We start from the raw sequence: 9,602 nt of genomic DNA, 5'->3' as shown, positions 1-9,602 counted from the left end.
ATCTGGTTTCTCCAGTGGAAATAAGTTCCTGGGTTCCAAAAAAAAGTTCCTGTATTGGGAACATTATAGATCTAGTAGCTCGAGGACACACAGACACAGGAAATGGTGATTTTAGAGGCATCTAACATCAGGTTTTCTCTCACCTCTCAGACAGTAGCTATGATAGTAATGATCCCTGTGTGTGATGAGGTTACTCTTAAAATTCCAAGTTTTTTGCTCCAGTGCAACATTAAGGAAGCAAACGACCGGAAAAACAAAACAAAAAAATATCAATTGATTTACATTTATACAACAGAGCAGTTGAGGGTTAGGGGCCTTACTCAGGGGCCCAGCAGTAGAAGCTTGGTAGTGCTGGGATTTTAACTCACAACCTTCTGATCAATAATCCAACATTTTAACCACTGAGCTCCACTGAATGAGCGACTATATTTGGGGTAAAGGGACATTGTGTACATTTTACACGTCGTGATTTCGGAAGTGTTCATTATTAATTCACTGCAGCAACTAATATTAATGTTGAAGACTGTACAAGTGTTTGAGAAGAGCACGTAACTTGTAATTCCCAACCCAGAAACCACGAAATGCCAAAGACGACGCCTCCTCAATCTTCCTACTTCACCTGGAGTTACTTCACAGTTTACGGAGTGACATCAAATCAGCGTATTATCTGAAGTAGCACTTCTTACCTTTAAAGTACTGGCTTCATATCTATGACCATCTATAACACTACCTATAGAGGGCGCTGTATACATCAGTTAGCTGGCTAGATTATTGCTAACAGAAGATGAAGACGAAGCGGCGATGTATTAAACGACGCCGTACTGACATGCGTGTTAGGAGGAGCTCAGTGGTTACGACACTCACTACTGACGGGAAGGTTATGAGTTCAAATCCCAGCACTACCAAGTTCCTTAACCCTCAACTGCTCCGTTATATAAATGAGATTAATGTAGGTTGCTGTGGATGAAGGGGTCTGCTAAGTGCTGGAAATGTAATTTAATGTACACTGAATGCAGCGTAAAGACCTCATGAGTTAAAGACTATTGCAAGACGTTTCTAAACAGTGACATGGTGCTGCTACTGATAATAATCAAACTGAACAACATTCAGGAGTGGACACACTGTAGATGCATATTCAGTAGGTGTGTGTGTGTGTGTGTGTGTGTCGTCCAGGTGCCAACCGAAAGTACAGAAAGAGTTTCATCTCTCTCTCTCTCTCTCTCTCTCACACACACACACACACACAGAGTGGTTGCCAGGAGGGCTGACCGAAACTCAGTCAGTTACACACACAAACACACACACACACACCCAGAGTCAGGAGAAGATAGTGTGTCAGCCAGTGGAATGAGTGTATCAGTGTTTTTAAGCTCTGTGTGTGTGTGTGTGTGTGTGTGTGTGTGTGTGTAGGACAGGTGTGTGTTCGGGGTTGTTGGCCATTTTCCATGTGAAACCTCTGCATTGTTTCCTGACTGTAAAGGGTAAACACACACGGACACACACACACGGACACACTCACATGCAGACACACACACAGGGTCCTTACCAGTTCCCCAACTCGTGTACACCTTATACTGATTGAGTACATACTGGACTAGGGGGAGCTGATCGAGACACACACAGAGTCGGGTTACGCAGCTGCTTAAGTGGATTTTCTGAGCTCCACATTCAGATGATTAAAATCACCTGCTGGAGTTCACACCTCCGTATTTTTCTAGAGTAGGATCGGGTTTCTACAACGCCCACAACAACGCCCACAACAACGCCCACAACAACGCCTTAAAAAGTTTTTTTCTTTTTTGCTGTCTTCTGCTGTCAAATGTAATATGATTAACATAAAAACCAGAGACAATTTAAAAATGTAAAATGAAACACTAATGTGATGAGATGTGAATGAGATTTGAAGTAATTCTAGAAGATGTCGAGTAAATCACCGATATATCACTGCAGGAGCAGTGCTAGCTGTAATGATCACATTAATCACTGGTTTAATTGAACAAAATGGCTTCCACACTCATTATTCAGCGCAGAGAATAGAATAGCACTTGATCCAGCGCAGACTGTTATTTTACATTTTATTATTTATATCATGCTCTGACGGTTTGTAAAACTGAATGAAATCGTAATGCGTATGCAGGACGTAAACGATTTTATCATGCTTTTAATTTGCACTTTTGAATTGTTAAAATAAATACCAATGCCAATGTTATTGTTAATTTGATGCGCAGTGCTGTACAGGAAACGTGACCTAGTGCTCATCTGCTACGCTTACAGAGAACCTTCCTGAACAATTTGCATATTAGTTGTTATAATTATTATGTGATCTTTACCCATGTCCAAGATTTATTTTATAATGAAATTCTGGGTTCATGAGTTTGAACTTCTCTCGTGGACATGTCTCTCTATTTTTTCTTATTTCTTTGGTTTATAGTTTACTACATTACCCACAATGCCATGGGACTTCACCCAGGTAATAGCTTCACCTTTACTTAAAGAGAGCGATGCAGCGGTGCTTTAGTCCTTCAGTCTGTCCAGCTCTCTCACCTCCTCATCTCTACACTCTGCTCAAAGACTTCAGCTTCCATAGCTTCAACTTTCACACTAACACCTCTGTCATCACGATCGTCATCTCCTAGCAGTGCATTCTGGGACTTTCAGTCCAGCGTTTGCTCCATCTCCACTACTTCTACACCTGGAGCTAACAGTGAAACCCGACTGTGACATCATCATCATCAACAACAAATAATGAAAATATCGCAACAACCAACAAGCAGAATCACTAACCACATCACAGACACCTCACTACACCAGTCCACACTGCACACACTCGCTGCTCTTACACCTCAACCAGACGGAGTGTGTGCAGTGAGGAATAATCCCAGCAGCTGTACAGATGAAATCTCTCTCACACACACACACACACACACACACACACACACACACACACACACACACACAGAACTACAGAACCAAAACGGTTTTCCCTCTGAGGATATTTTTTCTCTCCTCCTTGCTCCTGATCTGGAAACGACCCAAATCTCACTGTGTGTATATATGTGTGTGTGTGTGTGTGTCTGTGTGTCTGTGTGTGTGTGTGTGTGTCTGTGTGTGTGTGTGTGTGTGTGTGTGTGTGTGTGTGTGTGTGTGTGTGTGTGTGTGTCTGTGTGTGTGTGTGTGTGTAGGAATTCACTCCTAATTGCGACACGGATTAAAGAGGAAAATCTCTGGGAACAGAGAGACTGTGGGAAACAACACCCCCCCCCCCCCCCCACACACACACACACACACACACACGATAATTCAGCTTTCTCTAGCCCTTGTTCTCTTTCCAACTGAAACTCTCTGTCGGTCTCACTCTCTCTCTCTCTCTCTCTCTCTCTCTCTCTCTCTCACACACACACACACACACACACACACTCTCTCTCTCTCTCTCCATTCATCTTACACACTTTCATTTCTCTCTGAGTGCTTTTTGATTTGTATAATAATTTGATGCAGAAAATATTAGCGATGTTTGTATTAGCCGTAAAGTTCTCAGATTTAATGAGAGTTTATTATTAATGTGCATTATTTATGCCGTATGTCACACATCCTGTTTATCAGGTTATCATTGTACATACGCTGACTAATCCCATCATTAGGTTTAAATCTGTGTGTCTTTATCTGAATGCTTAAACTCTGTACTTTGATGTTATAGTGTGTGTTTCACATGAGCACTGCTATAATGCCTCTGACAGCACAGCGGTGATGAGGTCTAGATTCTGATTGGTCAGAAGGGGTTGATTCATTTTCTATAACATTAACATGTATGGAAGGAGTCTCCAGTGTCAGCACTGTGTAACAGTCAGAAGTGAAGCTGTAACTTAAAGTTTTCCCACATCGTCAGGACAGAGGAGTTTACACTTCTTTACTGTTTCACAGTAACACGACAAGAGGCTTTTTTTTTTTGCCTTATTAATTTAAATTGAGGGAATAGAGAGAGAGAATAGAGAGAGGGGATAAAGAGACAGAATAGAGAGAGGGAATAGAGAGAAGGAATAGAGAGAGAATAGAGAGAGGATGAAGAGAGGGAATAAAGAGAGGATGGTGAGGGAACGAGTGTTTATATCTGCTATAACGTAAGCGAGAAGAGGAACTAAGTTGTTTAATGGAAATATTAATCGTATCTATAAATAAATAAAGATTACAGTGTAATTGTTGGCACACTGCTGTGTTATAAGAGGAATAAAACACTGAATGTGTAACTCTGGTGTGTGTAGATAAAAATGTTTAAAAAGTCTTTAAATTTGATTGAAGTTTAAAGAAGTGTACAAAGTTCATATTACTATAATATTTCATCAGTTTTATCTGAACTCTCAAAGAAAAGTTCATTTTGTTAAATTTTTATAATTTCACAATAGAAGCTGTCAGAAAAGTGTGTGTGTGTGTCTGTGTGTGTCTGTGTGTGTGTGTGTGTGTGTGTGTGTGTGTGTGTGTGTGTGTGTGTGTGTGTGTGTGTGTGTGTAAATCAGCACTTTGTAATCTAAAACTCAGACATGCTGGCCCTGTTGGTCCCATAAAACCAGTGTGTGTTGGGGGGGGGTTAATGTAGGAATTAAAGTGGGGCGCACAGTGGGAAAACTTGGAGCTGAATGAGACAGGAATTCAGGGTACAGCACAGAGAGGAAGCACATCACATACACACACACACACACACACACACACACACACACACTGCGGACGTGAGAACTCCTCACCGCAGTGCTTTTGTTTTCCCCCCAAATTCTTGGCTGATGCAGGCTTAATGAGTGTGTAAGAGAGAGAGAGAGAGAGAAAGAGTGTGTGTGTGTGTAATTGGCACAGACAGGCCTTGTGAATGAGGTGCAGAAAGAGGGGAAGCTTTATGGGAAAAGAAAAGTGTGTGACAGGAATTTCTGTCTGTAGAGGTGACACGATCAAGACAGTGCACTGTGATGTCACACTTAGGCCCCGCCCATATGCATACAAATATTAAAGTTAAAAAATAAAAAAAATAAAAAATAAAAAACTAATGTTCTCAAAGCTGGAGAATTTTTTTAAACTACTGATGCCCATGTGTGTATTTAGTGTGTGTTTAGCGTGTGTTTAGAGTGTGTTTAGAGTGTGTTTAGCGTGTGTTTAGAGTGTGTTTAGAGTGTGTTTAGAGTGTGTTTAGCGTGTGTTTAGAGTGTGTTTAGCGTGTGTTTAGAGTGTGTTTAGCGTGTGTTTAGAGTGTGTTTACAGTGTGTTTACAGTGTGTTTAGAGTGTGTTTAGCGTGTGTTTAGCGTGTGTTTACAGTGTGTTTAGAGTGTGTTTAGAGTGTGTTTACAGTGTGTTTACAGTGTGTTTAGAGTGTGTTTAGCGTGTGTTTAGCGTGTGTTTAGCGTGTGTTTAGCATGTGTTTACAGTGTGTTTAGAGTGTGTTTACAGTGTGTTTAGAGTGTGTTTAGCGTGTGTTTAGCGTGTGTTTAGCGTGTGTTTACAGTGTGTTTAGAGTGTGTTTAGCGTGTGTTTAGCGTGTGTTTAGAGTGTGTTTAGAGTGTGTTTAGCGTGTGTTTAGCGTGTGTTTAGAGTGTGTTTAGCGTGTGTTTACAGTGTGTTTACAGTGTGCTGTGAATGTGCTAGGACTCGGTTCATCACGGCTGCTGATCAGGTCGTTACTCTGTAATTTCTTATTTGATAAGATGTTTATAGTTTAATTTCACCTTGTTTTGTTCTGACAGTCAGTAGTCATAACACACACATCAGTCATAATGTCTTATCAGATTATAGTTCTAAAGTTTGTGCCCCCTTTATTGACTTTATTTTGATTAAAGGTTTGATTATTTCATATTTGTTTTATTGTTATTGTGAGAAATATTAGATTAAGTTAGATTAAATATTAGATTAAGTCTCCATGTCAAATATTTTCTCTTAATAATCATCTAAAACCTTTAAATCAGTTTCATTCATATTTTTGATTGTTGTTCATTGATGTGTAACTACATGTTTAAACTTGTTGCCATGGCTACATTTCAAATGGTTAGCGTGATATAGAACTAAACCTACTTTAGAGGAATCCGATCAGAATTGAGTAGTCTCTGTCTACCCAGATATTAGAGACTCCAACATGTTCTTAGAGCATATAAACACTGCGTGTGTGTGTTTGTATGTGTGTGTGTGTGTGTTTGTGTGTGTGTGTGTAATGAGATTACTCTCGCCTGTAAGCGAGTTTTTCTTCTCTCTGATTCGTGAAATCAACTTGAGCTTTGCAAACATTCCACACATAGTTTCTCAAGAGTACACATCTCCTCTCTTACTCACACACACACACACATACTCACACAGAGACTGTAATCAGAAAGACCTTTCATCCTGATGAGGTTCCTCTCCCTACACTTTGGCTGTGTCCCAAACCGACAAGCATGAATGGACCCTAGGGGGCGCTGCACTTAGCATAGGCGTACACACCAAACATTTAGCTCAAATGTTGCTTAAAATAAACTAAACATGTTAAAAATGGACTCAGTAGCATAAGACTGTGTTCACACTAGTGAAGGAGTCTCCAGTGTCAGTATTTTATAACATCTTCAGGACGAAGTTTACATGGTTTCCTTTTAAAGCTGTTTTTAAATAAATAAAAAGAGGCCAATGAGGGATTGACTGTTTATAGCTGCTATAACGTAAGTGAGAGGAGGAGCTAACTTGTCAGTGGACATTAAATGCAACTATAAATAGATAAAATATTATGATGTTGTTTAATAAAAAAAAACTTGTAATCATTGCCAAATTGCTGCGTGTGGTTGCGGGGGCGTGGTTGAGCGTTGGCTGTGGATGGAGAGGGGGCGGGTTGAACCAGCAGGTAGTAACGTATGATGATTCTCACCTGTGTGTTAATAGCCCAAGTTTACTTTTGTGTGTTTCTTTGTGCTTTCAGGACCCCCTGTAACAGGCAAGAGAGAGAGCGCTGAGCAGCACAGAGCCATGAATATGTGTGAGATAAAACCACCGAAAAGCAAAAGTAAAGAAAAGAGAAAAAAAGCCCATTGAGTTGTTCCAAGCCTGCCCTCCCAGTGCTTCCAGGCCCTGCTCCAAGTTCAGGCAGAGGACCAGTAGGTGGGTACTCTGGTAGGTGGGTACTCCGGCGGCCACAGGGTCCAGAGCACAGTGAAATTGTTTTCTTCACATACCCCAGCCTGTCAGGAAGCTGGGGTCAGAGCGCAGGGTCAGTCATGATACGGCACCCCTGGAGCAGAGAGGGGCAGAGGAGATGATTATTGATTATGGGAGGAAGCAGGTGAGGACTTACAGCCCCACAGTTGAGAGGGTCTCCAACAGGGTGCTGAGGGCATTCTACACTGGGTCTGTAGAGTCTTCTCACAGGTCTTCTCACAGAGATCATCACCACTTGGTTTGGTGGCACCATGGCCTTGCTCAAGGGCTCACCAGTGGCAGCTTGACAGTGCTTGAACCCCCGACCTGCCGAGCAGTAACCCAGAGCCTTAACCCCTAAGCCACCACTGCCCCGTGAGGGAGAACTGCCCTCTCAATAGAAGTGCCCTCTTGAAGCATGCTACATGGGGCTGGTCAGCATCACAGTGTCTACACAGGTGGAATCATCCACGCCAACCAGGACCAGGGCAATGCCTGGGAAGGTTTGCAGGTGTGGTTGGGAAACTGGGCATTTCCAGAATTGCCGTTCCCTCAGGGAAAAGGGAATACTGATCCAGATCAATGATGCACTGCAGGCCTGCCCTGATCGAGCAGCAACATACCGCATGTCACTGGGACTGAACTATACCATCTGCCACTTCATCCTGGACTTCCTAACCAGATGCCCCAGGTAGTCAGGATGGGGAACCACACCTCCTAGGCCTCCTCACTAACAACAAGGAGGCCTACTTAGAGAAGTGAATGTCCTCTCCACATGGTGTCACAAGAACAATCTCTCTCTGAATGTCACCAAGACTACGGAGATGATTATTGATTATGGGAGGAAGCAGGTGAGGAATTACAGCCCCACAGTTGAGAGGGTCTCCAACAGGGTGCCGAGGGCATTCTACACTGGGTCTGTAGAGTCTTCTCACAGGTATCATCACCACTTGGTTTGGTGGCACCATGGCCCAGGACCAAAAGGCAGTGTCCAGAGTGATAATCAGCTCTCTCTTTCTTGCATGTTATGGGGTGGCCATCAGGACTTCTCTCCCCTGCATCACAAACATCTACACCCAGAGATGCAGGACCAGGGCCAGAAGAATTGTCAAAGACTTTCACTACCCTGGACATTGTCTCTTCTCAGTGCCCCATCAGGGAAGTGTTACCAAATCCAGAGGACCAACACAGAGGAGTTTCAACTGAAAGAGTTTCTACTGGCTACTGAACGAGGACACTTGAGGGAGTCTGCATGTTCCTCCCTCACACACAGACACAAACAGTTTGCACTATAGGGAAAAATGGCGCACTGTATAGTTTCTGTATACACAGTACCATTATATTCTATTTCAGTCACATTACATTTCTCTACAGTCTACTATATTTTATTATATTCTATTTTTATTGTGTGTGTGTATATCCTTAGTTTGTTGATGGTTCTGTTTGTTGTATGTAGGATGAGTAACTAATCGAAAACATTTCACTACATCACATGTAGAAGCCTGATTCAGTGAGGGGCATTTGGAAATGCATGATTGATGAAGGTGTGGAGTGTGCACTGGGATGTTCACGGATATCTGCGTGTGCCAGTCAGTATTAAATTTCCAGCTTTGGCCGGGGAGGCTTTGCCTGGGCCGTCAGTGTCAGCTGCGCTTCAGGAAGACAAGGAGTAGACACACGACAAAACCCTCAGTTACTTTTACCAAGTAAAAGTGGTTGATGGCCATTGAGTTCAGGACAACATTGCACTGTCCTGCCCTTACTTCACCATTACTAAAGACAAGTGATATCGAGTGACACAGGACACTCAAACTAAGGAAGAAACGACGCAGTTGTTAGTGCTGAAGAGCCGTAGGGAACTCCTGTTCCATGCGGCTCATCATAATCCCATGGCTGGGCATTTGGGGCAGGACAAAACACTGAACCATTTCATGGCCTGTCTCTGTTGGCCAGGCATTCGTGGTGATACTCGCCGGTGGTGATGCTCGCCGGTGGTGTGCGGCATGTCACGAATGTCAGCTAGTGGATATGCTGGCCACCCCAAAAAGCCCTATTGCATCCCTTCCATTAATCGAGGTTCCCTTTGAAATAATTGCCATGGATGTAGTTGGGCCATTAGAAAGGTGCACATGAGGATATTACTTTGTGTTAGTCCTGGAGGATTAGAATCTAGAAGCAGTGCATCTGTGCTACATCTCAACATATAGTGTTGTGGAGACACTCTAGAGTTGACCCTCTAGAGTTTATTGTTTTTTTATTTTTTATTTGTTTCATGTTCTTTTCTCAGATTGAGCTCCCTGACACTCCTGGCTCTTAAGCAAGCCATGTGTGACTCACGAATGAATGTTGAATACATGCTGTTCATGTATGTCTTCTTTAGTCTATTGCCTATTTAGGCAATTTAGTTATGGTCTATTTACACATTTTGCACTTACGGTGGCGTCTTGTGTAGACTGTTTACATATTTGTGTAC

The sequence above is a fragment of the Ictalurus punctatus genome, chromosome 1, assembly GCF_001660625.3.
Source record: "Ictalurus punctatus breed USDA103 chromosome 1, Coco_2.0, whole genome shotgun sequence".
NCBI lineage: Eukaryota > Metazoa > Chordata > Actinopteri > Siluriformes > Ictaluridae > Ictalurus > Ictalurus punctatus.
The sequence above is the reverse complement of the archived record's forward strand: the minus strand, read 5'-3'. Positions refer to the sequence as shown.